Source organism: Giraffa tippelskirchi, chromosome 13 (genome assembly GCF_054371585.1).
Source record: "Giraffa tippelskirchi isolate mGirTip1 chromosome 13, T2T-mGirTip1v1.2.pri, whole genome shotgun sequence".
Taxonomy (NCBI): domain Eukaryota; kingdom Metazoa; phylum Chordata; class Mammalia; order Artiodactyla; family Giraffidae; genus Giraffa; species Giraffa tippelskirchi.
This window is the reverse complement of record NC_137287.1, coordinates 101,830,141-101,846,342: the sequence shown is the minus strand read 5'-3', so window position 1 is coordinate 101,846,342 and position 16,202 is coordinate 101,830,141. Positions and strand designations below refer to the sequence as shown.

Here is a 16,202-nt window from a genome sequence, read left to right as displayed (position 1 = left end):
TACCACCACAATAAAGGGCATGCAGTAATCGTTAGCTGTTGTTCATTCAGTACATTCACTTAGCACCTAAGTCCCAGTACTGTTCTAAGTACCGGTAATAATGCAGGGAACAAATGAAAAACCTGCCTTTGAATGTCCCCTCCTAGCTGTAGGGTAAGGGACTTAGAGAAGGTGAGGTTTGGAAAAAGAACGAGACTGGCACTTTACAGGAACAGATCACCTTCAATGAGGCGAGAAGGGGCAGCAGTTAGATTAGTGAGCTGCTGCACTAACCCAAGAAAAGAGTAAGTATATATAGGCATACATGTGGAAAGCTACTGTCTTAAGGGGACCTGTTCTTCTCCAAGGTTGTTCGGAGTAGTTCTCTCTTAAATGGCTGGGGCAAGGAATTCTGGAGATCAGCCAGAGGCTGGGACTGGCTGGGAGCTGGGCGTAATCAACCTTAAAGTCCATTTTTTTTCTTCAGGTGAGAGAGTTCTTTGTTTTGCGTAGAATGGTGGGGAGGACCTGGAGGGGAGTTTTAACTCCAAGCTATTTTGAGCCTTGTAACTTTCCTTCACTAGCTGGATAAATAAGTGCATCTGCAGTGTTAGGTAGTTAGGTGGTTAGGGAAGTGGTAGGGAGTGGAGGATAGAGCCTGGAAGTCCAGAAGAGGCTCACTGCTGGGGGTGGGGGCCACAAGTGGCCTAAATGGGGAAGGAAAAGCAGTGAGGCTTAGGACACAGCCACTGCAGTGACCCTAAGGTGAGAGTGCCTATTCTGTTTAGGGAATGTCTGACCAATGAGACTGAAGTCAGTTGTTCAGAGGGGAAGTAGTAGGACAGAAGCTTAGGTAGTGAGAGAGACTAGATCCTTTACGGCCTGTGGGTCATGCTGAGGACTTGGCATAGACTCTTGTGAGATGGGAGCCAGCCACTGGAGAATTTTGAGCAGCAGAATGACGGTCTGACTTTCATTTGGAAGACAGAAGAGGGGGCACGAGTGAACAGAGAGCCCAGACTAGAGGTGATGGTGGTACAGTTGTTAGTAGTTTGGACCACCGTACGTACGACAGCCAGTGCAGTGCCTGCCCAGCACATAGCAGCCCCGTCTTAAGCACCATTTTCTGAGGCTAGCTGTGTGGAGGCATGTTCCTTATATCCATGACCTCATTCAGTTTCCCCAACTGTGTGGGAGTCCTCACAGGAAGAAACCAGTTCTTGCACTGGCCCAGTCCCCCAGCAGGTTCTCCTTCCTTGGTAGAGAGCTTGTTGATGGAAACAGCTTCAGGCAGAGAAGTAAGTAACAGAAACTGAAGCCTGCATTCAGTTCCTTGCAGAGATTGCCCTTTAGTTTTCCAGGGGCCCATTTCAAGGAAAAAAGTGTGGGTCCCGTTCCTGTGATCACTGTCCCAGGCAGTCAGAAGGAGCCTGGATGGAGCCCTAGTGATGTCTGGGTAAAGATCACCTACCCTTGAACCTGGCCCAGGGCTGGGCTCAGAAGAGGAAACCCCAGTTCACATTTCACTGCCAGAGAGAAGCACCTTGAGAGGAAAAGGCCTGGAAGTCCCAGAAGGGTTGAAACAGGGAAAGAAGACAGGTGAGAGCAGGTGTCCCTCATCTGTGTCCTCTTCCCCCCCGCCCCCCACCGAGGGGCCCTGCACCCAGCTCTTACCTGTAGTCAGGTGCTGCTGCTCGTCCTTCTTCAGCTACTGCTGACAGACTCTGGTCCCCTCCCTGGAAGGTGGTGGCCCTTGTCCCAGCTGGGTTCCTGCTCCCTGGTCAGCTGACTCACCCAGGCCTGGGATGGGCCCAGGTAAGTCCCTGCGGCTGGGTCAACCTGCCCGAGGTCACCAGGTTCAGAGGAGGGCTTTGGCCTTAGTCTGGATGTAGAAATGGAGCTAGGGGCTCACAGCTCCTGTGGGGAGGGGTATGAACCAGACTTCTTGACTTTGAGGAAATCAGACTTGGATAGGACACCTACTCCTTTAAGCATGAAGGCAGTTTGATGGGTTTTTAAAATGGCCATACCTTGTGACCTAGCAATTCCTTTTCTAGGGATTTGTCGTAAGAAAATAAGTAGGGTGAGGTTTCAGGGCCCATCACTGTGTTTCTTATAATAGGGAAATCTAGAAATCTCCAAATGCCCATCATCAGGGTCAGTTAAATAAGGTGTCTTTGGAAGATCAGAAAGCCATCAATGTCATTTAAAGAAGCAATGAGTCATCTTGTATTACATCCTGTAATACAGAGTCTATATTCTTGGTTGCTATACCACATCACTACACAAAGATAAATGCAAAGTTCTAAAAAGATGTGATTAAGAAAAAACACAAGGGTTAGGTGTGTTTTTCTTATTCGTATTGTTTTAGTTAGAGGAGTTTGACATATGTTTTATAACTTAAATTTTTTTCTCATCAAAATTACTGCTTCCATTTTTCATTGCCTATTTTAGTAAATGTGATCAGTAACATTGTGATCTAGTAACACAAAATGAGAAAACTTAAGACACATCCAAGATCTCTACTTCTTTTATACTTCCTACATCTAAATCAGTGGCCAAATCTTATGGTGCATGTATATGAATGATGAAATGAGCTTTCTTTTTTCTTTTTATATTTTGTAAGGCTTTTATTTTTTTAACTTTTTATTTTGTATTGGAATATAGCTGATTGACAATGTTGTAATGGCTTTGGGTACACAGCAGAGCGACTCAGCTGTACATACACATACGTCTAGTCTCCTTCCATCTCCTCTCCTATCCAGGCCACGTGGCAGTGAGCAGAGTTCCCTGTGCTGTCCAGTGGGTACTTGTGGGTTATCCATTTTAAAGGTAGCAGTGTGTGCATGTCAATCCTGGGGCTCCCAGGCTGACTGCTCCCCGAATTCTTCCCTTCTGGTAACCATGGGTTTGTTCTCTTATGAATCAAAACAGCTTTAATTTACTGTGGACCTACAACCACAAACTGTGCAAGCTCAGAAGAGACAAAATTCTTAAAGAACTAAAAACAAAGCCAAAAAATTCGGTAATCCTCTCAAATGTATCCCGGGTTTTAGCATAATAAATAGTATATACTTATATAATTTAATTATATAAATATATAACTGATAATTTTAATATATATTCATAAATAAAATATAAAATATGGTCTCTTTTTTTTTTTTAAGCCATGAGGAATGTTCTGGCAACATATTGAAAAAAAATCAATATTATGACAGCCATCTTGTGTTTTGTTTCCATTTTTTTAAAAAGTGAATATGCACGGAAAACTGTCTGGGTGGGCATATCCTAAAACCCTGGAAATTCGGATGGTGGGATTGTGGGGATAGGCTTTGATTAGTATTTGTGTGTCTGTTTCAAGGTGGTGGGGTTTTCTTTTGAAGTTAGTTTTTGCTTTGAAGGTTTACCATTTTTGTAAGGGGGGATCAAATTAAGGTTAATTGTTTTAAAAAGGAGTTTAGATGGGTTATCTCCAGGAAGGAGAACTAAGGGGCTCAATATTGAGGTGGGAGGGGATTTTTTTGTAATAGCACACTTTTTGTGCCTTTTAAATTTGAAAAAATTTAATATATTTGACCATCCCCCCAAATCATCATGTAAAATAAACAGAAAGAGGGAAGAATGTAGCTGAGGTCCTGGTGGGTTGGGTGGTACAGAGGTGGCTGTCACCTGGTGCCTGGGGAGGGCCAGCCGCCATATGCTGGGCAGTCCTGGGAGGCATGACGCAGGGCAGCCGCCCAGGGCAGGGTGAATGTCAGCATAGCTCAGCAGGCCGGGAAGGCCCATGTCACAGTCCCTGTGAGGAACCTGGCCAGAGGGGGACTGGGGCGTCAGATCCTGGCTGGGGCCCAGAAGGTGTTCAGCCCATGGGGGAGACACTGCCAGCCTCAGGGGCTACAGCCAAGAGCCCCACACTGAAGACCAACCAGAGCAGGAAACAGGAACAACAGCAAGGATTCCGAGCATAAGACTCCACCACGGGTGCTTCACAGTGGCTCCTGCCACCCCTGCAAAGCAGAGTGAGAGCAAAGTCCCTCTCTTGAGTGACACAGCTGCAGAGTGGCTCCAAGGTCCTGTTTTTCCTTCTGTGAGGCAAATGCACTTGAAGCTGAGGTGTGGACACACCCAAGGGCTGAGCCATATGGGCCTGAAGCATGTGGGAGACCATGGGTGACGGACCCACCTTAGGTCAGGTCTTCAAGTCTGAAGAAAAGGAACAAATAGAGACCCTAACTGAACCGCGTGACATCCCCTGCCCTCACCCCACACATATCTCAGTTCACTCAGTCAGGGTCTAAAAGGGGCTTTTTCGTGACTTCCCTGGTGGTCCAGTGGTTAAAACTCCACACTTCCACTGCAGCAGGCAGGGATTCGATCCTTAGTGCAAAACTAAGAACCCACAGCACTGCAAAAAAAAAAAAAACTCGGGGAGGGGCAGGCTTTTCAAGAAGATGGAGGAAGAAACCAGCCCAGAAGGGTGAGGAACTTGCCTGTGGTCACACAACATGTCTGTCCACACTGATCTGGGACAAGATCTATGTCCCCTCACCCCCACCTACATGCAGGGCACTCCCTCCGTGCCCTGGTGTTTTAGCCACCTCCAGCTCTGACTTCTCCCCTATTGCAGGCCCCAAGAAGTATTGATAATTTTCTGTAGCATGCCCTTGCTCAAAGTCTTCAGTGATTCCCTACTGTATATAGTCCTTCCTATGTTCATTAGAGGGACTGATGCCGAAGCTGAAGCTCCAATACTTTGGACACCTGATTCGAAGAGCCAACTCATTGAAAAAGACCCTGATGCTGGGAAAGATTGAAGGCAGGAGAAGGAGATGTCAGAGGATGAGATGGTTGGATGGCATCACCAACTCAATGGACATGACTTTGAGTAAACTCCGAGAGATGGTGAAGGACAGGCAAGCCTCGCGTGCTGCAGTCCATGGGGTCACAAAGAGTCGGACATGACTGAGTGACTGAACAACAACTGAGGGGAGAAAGGGAGGGTCAGGATCAGGACTCAATTCCCAGGCCTGACATTGAGACTCCATGGCCCATCTCATCATCATTACCATTTCAACCTTGTTGCCCCAGCACTCCTACCTCAGCCAGGCCAAAATCCTCTCCACTCCCACCTCAAGCTTCCCTACCTCTGCCTTTGCTGCTGTTTCTCCTGGAATGCCTTCCCCCCGCCCCCACTCCAAGCTCCTCTTCCAGGAAGCCTCCATGATCACTCCCATCTGTGTGGCCTGTCTCACTTCTGAGCTCTGGATCAGATTGTGCTGTTCCGTTCTGTTCTTTGATAGTAATCATCTTGTATTGTTCATGTGTCCTTTTTAAATTTTTTTATATTTTAAGCATGTGCACGCTTGGTCGCTCAGTCATGTCTGACTCTTTGTGACCCCATGGGCAGTAGCCCGCCAGCCTCTTCTGTCCATGGGAATCCTCCAGAAAGAATACTGGAGTGGGTTGCCATGCCCTCCTCCAGGGGATCTTCCCAACCTAGGGATTGAACCCAGGTCTCCCACATTGCAGGTGGATTCTTTACCATCTGAGCCACCAGGGTGGCTAGCCACCAATTAGAGCCTAAGTTCCTTGAGGGTAGGGCCTAGTTATTAGATCTACAGTGGCTATTTTCAAAATGAAAACTGGAACCCTGCTCCAACCAGGATATGTTTCTGCTTTGTTATACTTGCATAATCACCTTCAAAAATCTAAACCATTGGTATCCAATATGCACCACACACTCAGAATCTCTGTAACAGCACCCTTCACAGACCTGAGTAATCAGCCATTAACACCCCTTTCTGCTGAGCCCAGAGGGAGCTCAGAATTCTCCCAGAATAATGTGGCAGGTAGCTAATACCACCTGGATTTGGCCTGTGAGATGAAACCTCTGTGCTATCTGGAATAGGCACTCCTTGAGAGCAGGGACTTGTCTGTGGGATTCTCATCCATAGGGCCAACACCCTACCTGGCATATAATAGGTTCTCAGTAAGTATCTACTGAGTGAATGAATGCCCTCCTAGAAAAGTCAGTCACAGATATAAATGTAATGACTAACTCATTTAAAAGATGGGCTGGGCTGGGGCATCAGATCTCTGTCTCAGATCTATGACGTTGCACAAGTTACTAAACCTCTCTGAGCTTCAGTCTCCACGTCTAAAAATGGAGTAGTGGTACCTGCTTTACCAGCTTGTCGTGAGAATTAAATGAATCATATGCAGTGCTTAGGACATAGCTGACACTCCATAAACGTGTTTCCAACTTCCTCTTGGAAGGAGTCCAGCTACAAGTTACTGAAACAAAAGTCAACTGGTTCAAGTGAAAACAGGGGTGTTTTTCCTGGAAGAAGGGGGAATGTCTGCTGGGCAGAGAGAAGTGCCTACTGCACACTTCTACCCTCTGCCTAGAGCCGGGATGGTGTAGAAAACCCGGGTTACGTCACCACAGCTGCATCAGCACCGCTAAATGATAACAGGAAGTGCTCCATCTGCATGTGGGACGCTCTGCTGAGCATGGGGTAGAGCCCAGTCTCACATTGTTCCCAGCAGCCCCCAGATGGGGAGGGTGGAGCACTTTGCCTAAGGCCACACAGCCCAAGGGTGTGAACAGGCCATGACTGTGAACTGAATGGAACCATCAGGGCTCCGGAAGTCTTCCCCATCCCCACATAGCTGAGTCATGGCTTTCTCAGGTGGGAGCTGAGAGCCAGAGGGCTGATTCCCTCATGCTTCACCCCATTTAGTTCTACTGAGCCCCTTGCTTGGAAGCACAGGCCCCTGCCAGAGACCTCTTACAATATCACCCCCTCAGAAAATACCGGGAAGTGATATCCTAAAGGGGGCACAGCATGTTGTATGGCTGTGGAATCCCAGCCTGCCTGGGCTAAAATCTCTATGCGTAGGCCACGTGAGCTTGGGCAGGTCACTCCACCTCTCTGAGCCACAGTTTCCTTACCTGTGAGAATGATTTCACTTCGTATTTATTAGCACAAAGTATGAAATGACACGGGGCCCATGGGAAGAGCCAGCTAAATTTGAATTATTATAATATCCACGTTATTGAATTTTTGTTTTATCTAGGTGAGAAAAAGTGTATCCATTACTGTTTTAAATGTGATCAGAGATCAAATAAACAAATTACTTGCATCCTTTCTGGACCATCCATCCAGGTTGGAGCTTCTCCCAGGATAAGCTTCCAGCAAGTGGGAAGCTGAGGTCCCCAGATGGCCCACTACTGTGGCGGCCCTGCCATCTGGACCCTCGCTTCCTCTAATCTTCCCCTTGAATCCTGTATTTCTCCAAAGGCACTGACCCCAGCCACCTGCAACAGAGACCTCTGGGTAGAGAACACTTGTTAAAAAGACAGATCTCAGGGCACAACCAGGCTTGCTGCACCCTACTCTGCCTTTGACTCACCTCTCCAGGTGACCGGGACACAGTCTATAACATGAGAGCTAATGTCTTGCTCCTTCCCTACCCAGTTTCTTCTCAGATCCAGTGCCTACAGTGTGCTAAGCATGGGACAAGGGGCTTTCCATCCCTTACCTCCTTGAAACCCCTAAAACATGACCACTGGGGTGTTGTGAGAAGTAAACTGAGACTCAGACAGGTATGATAAGGGCCCATGATCACACATGGTAAGCCGTGGAACTGGGATTTGAACCTAGAATCTGTCTGCTTTTCCGCTTGCAGGTTATGGCAGCTGTGCCACCCTCATTAGCCTGGCCCTGGGTCTAACTTGGTAATTTGCTGATGAAAGTTGGTCACAGCAGCCAAGCTTCTTGACCAGAGGCACAGGAGGAGCATCTAAACACACACAGGCAACTTGGGGGTAGGGGAAGTGTCGGCATTTGGGCTTGAGGAGGGGAGTCAGCCAGGGTTTGTGATCGCCCATCAACAGAAACTGGCTGTAGGTTACTTAAGCAAGAAAGGAACTTACTAAAGGTTACTGGGGAGCCCACCACCTCTAAGTCAGTCAGAGAGTCCAGCGTGGAAGTCTTATGCCCCAGATCACCTCTCAGCCCCTAATCACCAGACACTGACATGGCAACCCGTCTCATTGACTCCCAGACCTGGCCAGTCCCTGCAGAACCTCTGTACCTGGTGACTCCAGACACTGGATGTAGGCACAGCCAAAGTGGGTCTGTGTGCCCCTGTCTCCTTGGGTCATGGATCCTCCAAAGTTTTGCACTGGGGGCACGTGACTGGGGGAGCCTTAGTTGTGTGCCCAGCCCTCACTGGAAAGCATCTGGTAAATTAAGGGTGCTCTGTTGGAAGTATCGTTGTTCAGTTGCTCAGTCATGTCCAACTCTTTGCGTCCCTGTGGGCTGCATGCAGCACGCCAGGCTTCCCTGTCCTTCACCCTCATTAGTGTCATTAGGTGGGGCATTCACCAGACACAAAGGCGGCTTGAAAACAGGGCATCCGGTAAGAATGCACATGTCCACTAAGACCAGGGGTGGGTGGTCGAAGACCCAACCAGTTCTGAGGGCTGCCATGAACCAGGTGCTGCGCCAGATGGCTCACATCTGTCAGCTTCCACCCTTGTCTACAGAAATAAGGCCAGTTTACTGATGAGAAAGCTCAGGTCCAGGATCACAGGAGGCATGAGCGCTGTTGATCTGGGTCCATCAGACCTGAGCCAGGGCTGGTGACCACCACCAGGACGTAGGTCACTGCTTTTTGCTTCCTGTGAGGGGAACAACCCCACACCTCCAGATTGCACACTTGTAATTCCCCTGCCTTCTGCATGCCTCTGAGCTCTGCAGGACGGTCCCTCAACATTCCTGGGAGGGAGGCAGGCAGGGTATTATTATCCCATCTTATAGGTGGGAACCCAAGTCAGTGGAGGGATCTGTCTGGCTCAGAGAGCAGCCATGAGAGGTCTGGGGTCTCCCTGCACTGGTCTTCTCTTACTAATTCTCTGCTCCATTTCCTGGGGAAGCCAGGCTTCCCTTCTAAGAGAGCTTGGAGAGCCAGTTGGGAACACCCCTTTTCCCTGCCTTTGCCTGGCAGAGAGCCAGATTCTGGGGAAGGCTGTGGGTAGAGGTGCATGGGCCCTAGTGCAACTTGAGGAGGAGAAGGAAGGCAAAGAGAGCCCTAGAATGTAGGTTCAAAGCCCCACTTCTCCAATTGCTTGAGTTGCTTAGCTAAACAATTGCTTCTCCTCCAGGGCCGGAAAAATGTCCCCAGTCTTTTCAGCCCACCCAGAGATATCTCTTCCAGCCCCTTACAGTAGGGCTTTGCTAGCCGAGTACAAAACACATGGGAATTGTGGCCCATCTTCCCAGGCAGTGGATTTTTATAGGAGGTGTTATGATCTTCAGTAGATATTGAAACATCTTCCCAGTCTTTGCAATTTTCACACTCACTGTGTACCACTTGCACCACTCAGAACAGCGGATGGGGCTGCAGCTGCGACAGCAGGAAGGAGAGGGCAGAAGGACCTCCAGCTGAGTGACCCCCTATAGGAAGCCCACCAAGAAGTCCAGACAGACTTCAACTTACTTAGGTACTTAGGTAGCAAGGATTTAATCACATGGCCACACAGTTGCATGCAAGGCTGGGCACATTACAAGATAATATTGGAGTTCTGTTACAAAGGAAAAGGGGAGCATGCGTACTGGGTAGACAACAAGGAGTCTCTGCCCCTCATGTCAAGATGTGCTAAGATCCAGCAAAGGGCCAACTCAGCTTCAGTCGGTCCCCGCTGGGCCCAAGACACCACAGGTATCCAGCCTGGCCATTTGACATCATACATCCAGAGCCAGATATCTATCTGATAGGCGAAATCCCTCTGCCTAATCACCCCAGGGCCAGGTATTAGGCAACTGGAAATTCCCCTATAGCCCAGAGCCCACTGAAATTATTGGCACCAGTCCTTCCCAAACTGTTCACCTTGGCCTACCTTGCCTTTTTCTTAGAAACCCCAATAAAGGCTGTGACTTAAGCATTCTCCCCTCCCCCTCCTGACCACCCTGTGTTTTTGCCACGCATGGCACGTATGTTTCCTGCCTCTAGACTTGTGCATGCATAGAACCTTTGTTTCCCTGAGCCTCTCCTCTGCCTGCTCCGTGGCCACACCTGATGAACCATCTCATGAAAGAACACAAGACAGGTCTCCAGAGACTGAAATCCTCCACCCCATTTCTCAGCTCCACCATGGTTCTGCTTTATGGAGAAATGTACTAGTCAAGGGAGGAGAGGTCACATGTGCTGCATAACAAACCATTCAAGTCTTAGTGGCACTGACACGTCCATCGAAAGCCGGTGGGGCTCTCTGGTCACCTCCCCCAGGGCCCAGGCGACAGAGCAGCCACCACCTCAAAGGCTAGCAGAAGCCACAATGGAGGAAGAGCGTCTTCACCTGGCAATTGCTTCTGCTTGCATGTACCTCATTGACCAGGGCTAGACAGATGACCCCACTTGATCACAAGGAGGCAGGAAGTGCCATCTCCCCCGTGCCTGGAGGGCAGAGCCTGGGAAATAACATGGAGAATGACACCAAGGACCGCCTCAGGCCTCTGTTTGGGGTGTCACCAGGCGGCTGTGGTCACCTGTGCAGGGGCAGAGGGAGCCTCTGTGTCCTGGATGTGGGGGTGGGGCCACACTGAGTCCAGCAGCAGGGACCTACCTGGCGTGGGGGGTGCAGAGAAGAAAGACATCTGACAGCCCTGAGCCTGCTGCTGTCAGGCCAGACAGGCCTTCCAGTCCGCCAGGTTCCTCTTCTGCAAAATCGAACCCATACTTCTCAAACAGCAGTTATGGTGAAGAGTAATTAAAATACACAAGTAACATGGGGAAATGTGCCTTTTATATTCCCAGCAGCCTTTCATGGAAGGAAATACTTTTCAGTGGAAGACCCTTTGCCCTACTGAGCCCTTTGATGAGCTCGGGTGGACAAACTTAAGAGCAGAAGGTTGGCAAAGAGAGGCTTAGGGGAGGCAAGGGGCTTATTTTAAGACTGTGTTTATAAAGCACAAAATATCCCTAAGATTTTTTTGAGGGTGACCTTGTCTATTTGGGATGATTTGTGGGAATCAATGGAGATTATGGGGCATCCGGGCTTCCCTATAGCTCAGCTGGTAAAGAATCCGCCTGCAGTGCAGGAGACCCTGGTTCTATTCCTGGGTCAGCAAGATCCCCTGGAGAAGGGATAGGCTACCCACTCCGGTATTCATGGGCTTCTCTGGTGACTCAGACAGTAAAGAATCTGCCTGCAATGCAAGAGAGGTGGGTTCAATCCCTGGATTGGGAAGATCCCCTGGAGGAGGGCATGGCAACCCACTCTAGTATTTTTGCCTGGAGAATCCCCATGAACAGAGGAGCTTGGTGGGCGACAGTTCATGAGGTCGCAGAGTCGGCCATGACTGAGTGACTAAGCAAAGCACAGCACAGCCTGGGGGCATCCAACACCACGCCCCCAACTGGCCTATCAAAACTGGGAACAAACCAATTGTTATTATAACGGGAAGAGAAGATTCAGGGGTTTCTGTTGCAGTCCACAGGATGGAGGAGCAAAAGGAGGGAAGCAGGAGAGGGAAGGCAGCAAGATGACAGCAGCTGGCAGGAATGTAATGGCCAGAGAGGTCCCCTGGGGGCGTGAAGGCCGCCGAAGGGTACTCTGAGAATAGGCTGAGGCTTTGAAGCTGTGATGTGACGTAAGCCCTGGTTCATCCTCACACCTCACGTCTTGAGCAAACTCCCTCTGATGAGGCTCGCCGCTGCACAGTGGTCACTCAGCACGCTGCCCTGTGTTGTTCATGTTGCGTCAAAGCCAACTTGTGGACAGGGAGGCCTGTTCTGCCTCCTGGGCTGAGGGTAGAGAGAAAGCATATCAAAAACCCGATCCTGGTCCTGCCCAGCACAAAGAAACACATTCATAAGGCTTGGACGTACTCTTCCAGAAGCCTCTCATGGCCAGCCCAGTGTGGTAGGCTTGTCTGAGCAGAGAAATGGGGGACAGGGCAGCAGAAAGACAAGAATGAAACTTCCTGAGATCAGCAGTCACCTTGTTAATCTAGGTGTGCAGGCCATTTGGCAGATAGGACAAACTGGGTCCTGGGAGGATCAACTTTCACATAGTTACCCAGACAGCCAGCAGTACAGACAGGGAGGAGGGAAAGGGGAGCACAGAGAAGGGGAGGCCTTGCCCAAGGCCACATAGCAATTCCGAGGCAGAGCCAGGATGCAAGGACTCCAGAGCCCATCTCTTCCAGCTGCCAGCATGGGAAAGCTGTCCAGCCCTTTTACCCACTTTTTGCCTCAGGCAGGGGAGAGGTTGAGTGGTGGGGTAAGGAGAGGCAGCGTGATGTAAGAAATCCACTCCAGCCCAGACACTACGACTAAACTGGTCCCCCTTGAACCCTGGCGGGAGCAGCCATCCCTCTAAATTGACAGTACCTGCGAGGACAGCCACGCTCTGGATGGGACACCAGACCTGGAGCTCAGCACGCGTGATCTCATTGAACCATCGGGCAGCCCTGAGAGGTGCCTCTGCTATTTTTGATTTTTCTAGAGAGGAGACTGGGGTGAGATGGACCGAGGCCTCTGAGCAGTCCAGGGCTCCAACTCCGAGTGGGAGGGGCCTGACTGGGACTGACTAGGAGTCGGTCGGCAGGGGTGGAGTGGGGGTGGCGCGAGGGTGGGCTTCCCCAGCCCGGATGTGCCCTGGCCGGAGCTGCGAAGCTGAGCAGGAAAGAGGGAACAATGGACGGCGGCCTCAGCGGGGCTGCTGGCTTCCGGAGCCAGGGTGGGGCCAGCTGGGGTCTGGCCAGAGTCTGGCTGCCAAAGATTGTAGGAAAGAGGTCCCTGCACAGGAGACTAGCAAGATTAACATCGTCTGAGCACTCACGTGTGCCAGGACCTGCCTTCACTGCTTTAGGTGGAGTTATCTCCTGGAGTCTTCACTTTGTTTCTATCCCCATTTTACAGATGAAATCGAGGCACAGAGAGTTTAAATAAAATAACCAAGGTTAAGTAAGGGGTGAAAGCAATAGTTGAACCTGAGTGGTCTGGCTCCAAATCTTATGCTCTTGACCACCATAAACTTGATTCACACACACACCCTACCTCCTTACACACACATTTTCTCGTAAATTTTCTTTTTTTCATTTAAAGCTTTCTATGTCATAAATACAGTCCTCAGTTGTCCTTGTTGGAAGTCCCAACAAGCTGGGAAGATGTCCTTGCACCCAGCCCCTCACCCCACGTCTTTCCCACTATTTGAAGGACCTGATTTCCATTTCTACCACAAGTGCCCTGTCCTTGAGGTAGGCCTGGTTCCTCAAATTTAAATTGGTGATAACATCAAGGATGGGCCAGTGGCTCCTGTGTCCATAGGACTCTCCTGGCAAGAATACTGGAGTGGGTTGCCATTTCCTTCTCCAGGGGATCTTCCCGACCCAGGGATCAAACCCAGGTCTCCTGCATTGCAGGCAGATTCTTTACTGTCTGAGCTACCAGGGAAGCTCAGTGGGTGCTTAAGCCCCTCCATCACCCCCAAAAGACGCACCATCTACATAAAATTATGCACTTATTATGCAAAGGAAGCCTTACCCGGCCTCCTTCCTACCCCAAATCAGATTAGTGCACTCAAGTCCCCCCACCACAGAGAATTCCAGAGACAGCAGGGCTGGTGGGTTCATGCTTGCTGGGTTCCTGGCTTTGAACACTAGGTAAGGAAACACTGCCAGTTTCTTAGGATCTGGTTGGGTGAAGATGTGGCCCTTCCCAGAGTGGAAAAAAGACATGGGAAGACCCAGCCTGGCTAGTGGTGGTGGCTCCAGAATCCACAGAAGGCAGGGTAACTGGAGCAGGTGGAGGTGCTGCCTTGGGGCTTGCATTTTATACAAGATTAAGGCATCAGATTGGCACCATCAAGGACTGGGAAGGCCTCTGGGAATCTTGGACCCCTCACCCAACTCCCTTCCAACTGAGACAGACTGGGAGATCCCAGTACAGCAGGGATGAGGCCAGGGTTGTTAAAGCCACCTCACTACATCTGCTGGGACAAAGTCCTTTCCCAAAGAGGCTGATGGAGCTTCTCCTCCAAGAATGATGAACCAGCTGGAAGCCCCCATCCCAAAGTCCCCTTGGGTACTCACAAGATCAGCTGGGAGCACTAGATGGGGGATCAAGATACCTGAGCTCTGTGTTCTGGTTTTCTCCCCCCAGAGGGCTGCTCTATGACCTTGGACCAGTCATTCTCCCGCTCTGGGCCTCCAGCTTCTCCGCCCCACTGCACCAGGGACCTCCAAGGACTCGTCACACTCTTGACAGGTGGTCTGACAATGGCACTTTCCCTTTCTGGAGCCACCTGAGCAGCCAGGTGGATGATCTGGTACAAGTCACCTCTCTGAACCTTCCTTTCATCACCAATTATTATTTTCCAAAGACAGTTATAATTTGGGGGTCACCCAGCATTCACTTCTCCTTCTTATGGTATCAACCCCCGATTTTCTTCAGGGGAAGCCTCCTCCTCCACTTCAGCCTCAGGCAGTGGGTGGAGTTGAAACTACCCCTGACTATGAGGGGACAAGAGTGACTAAGCCAGGCCCAGACCTGCATTCCATCCCCTGAGCCTCCAGTGAACTGTCCAGAGGGTAGTCATGCAGCCCCGTTCCAGTCACTGGCAGTTGGGCTTAGGACTTATTCCAAATGTTGAGCATGGGAGCATCAAACCTGAGAGGGCTGGCTGCTGGAGTCGCTGGCAGCTGTCCTGCCTCTGCTGGAAATGGAGCCTTTGCAGAGAGGAAGAGCCAGGACATCAGGGCTTCGTGCTGATCCCTCCAGTCCAGGTGTGTGTGTGTATGTGTGTCGCTCAGTCATGGCTGACCCTTTGCAACCCCATGGACTGTAGCCCGCCAGGCTCCTCTGTCCATGGAATTCTCCAGGCAAGAATACTGGAGTGGGTTGCCATTCCCTTCTCTAGGGGATCTTCCCAACCCAGGGATTGAACCCAGCTCTCCTGCATTGCAGGCAGATTCTTTACTGTCTGAGCCACCAAAAGGCCCCCAGTCCAGCTGTGCTTGAAGTCAATTGCCTATTCTTAGGCTTTCTACATCCAAGAGCAAATAAAGTACCTTTTTCACTTAAGCCAGTTTAAAGTGGGTTTTGGGTGCTCACAACGGGAAGAATCATGACCATTTTGGATTTACTTGATACTGTGGCAACCCAGTATTCTTGCCTGGGTAATCCCATGGACAGAGAAGCCTGGCAGGCTACAGTCCATGGGGTCACCAAGAGTCAGACACAACTGAGTTACTTCAACTTTTTTTTATGATTTTATCAGTTATAAGATTTTTAAAGAAAATATATCTATTTATTAACTTTTTGGTGAAAAATGCATATCAGGTGTGCCCTCTAAAAAACTTACAGCATTGTATTTTATTTCTAAAATTGTACATCATGGTCACTTTGGTGACTTGATCAAAGATCAAAGTTCTTTACATTCTTTGGATGAATTTGGCAGGTTTTGTTTTGCCTGGGTGATGATAGCTTTCTGAACACTCAAAACCTTCTATTTCCATGTGGCATCATTTTAGAAGCCACTGTAAGTGATAATTAGGGATTCAATCTGATAAAATTCCATCAGGCTTGATCTCAGCCATCCGAGGAACTGGTCAGACAGTGAGGACACCTAACTTCCCCTCCGCCTGCTGGCTGACATGTTCCTTGGACATCTGTTGTCAGACACATCCTCATTCCAGAGACAGGGAGATGCGTGTGTGGGACCCATGTGTCAGAACTAGTTACAACTGTAACTGTGAGACATTTCCTGTGGGACAGACACTAAGCCAAGCAGAACAAGAGTGTGACCTTGGGCAATGATCATCACCACTCTGTTCCTCCATTGCCATATCTGTAAATGAGAATAATAGCTTCACAGGGTGGTTAGGAAATGTAATGAAAAAAAAATCAGTCATACTCTTGGAACTTCGGGTGCCAGAATTTTCCAGGAAGTATCAGGTTTTTTGGTTTTTTTTTTTTCATTCTCACAACTACTCTTTCAGATCAATATGATGATCCAACTTTATGGTTTAGGACACTGAGAACAGGGACAAGAAGAGTCATGTCCAAGGTGACTCATCTGAGAAGGTGGTGGATCTGGGACTCAAAGCCAGGCCTGTCCAGTCCCCAGGCTTATGTTTCTAACTAATGCCATCTAGACCTTCAGCCAGCAGCTGGGCTCCTAACCCCAGAGGTACAGGGTTTGGGGGGTG

The 16,202-nt window shown here is 49.6% G+C and overlaps 1 long non-coding RNA gene across 1 annotated transcript; it reads right to left on the bottom strand.

Moving 5' to 3' along the window:
• Positions 1–9,482: 9,482 nt before the first annotated feature.
• LOC145533377 (uncharacterized) lies at positions 9,483–13,367 on the bottom strand. The gene is made up of 3 exons (XR_014074034.1): positions 12,382–13,367; positions 10,373–11,793; positions 9,483–10,266 (listed from the first exon to the last, which is right to left on the bottom strand). It is a non-coding gene; the product is annotated as an uncharacterized LOC145533377 (long non-coding RNA).
• Between the last annotated feature and the right edge of the window lie 2,835 nt (positions 13,368–16,202).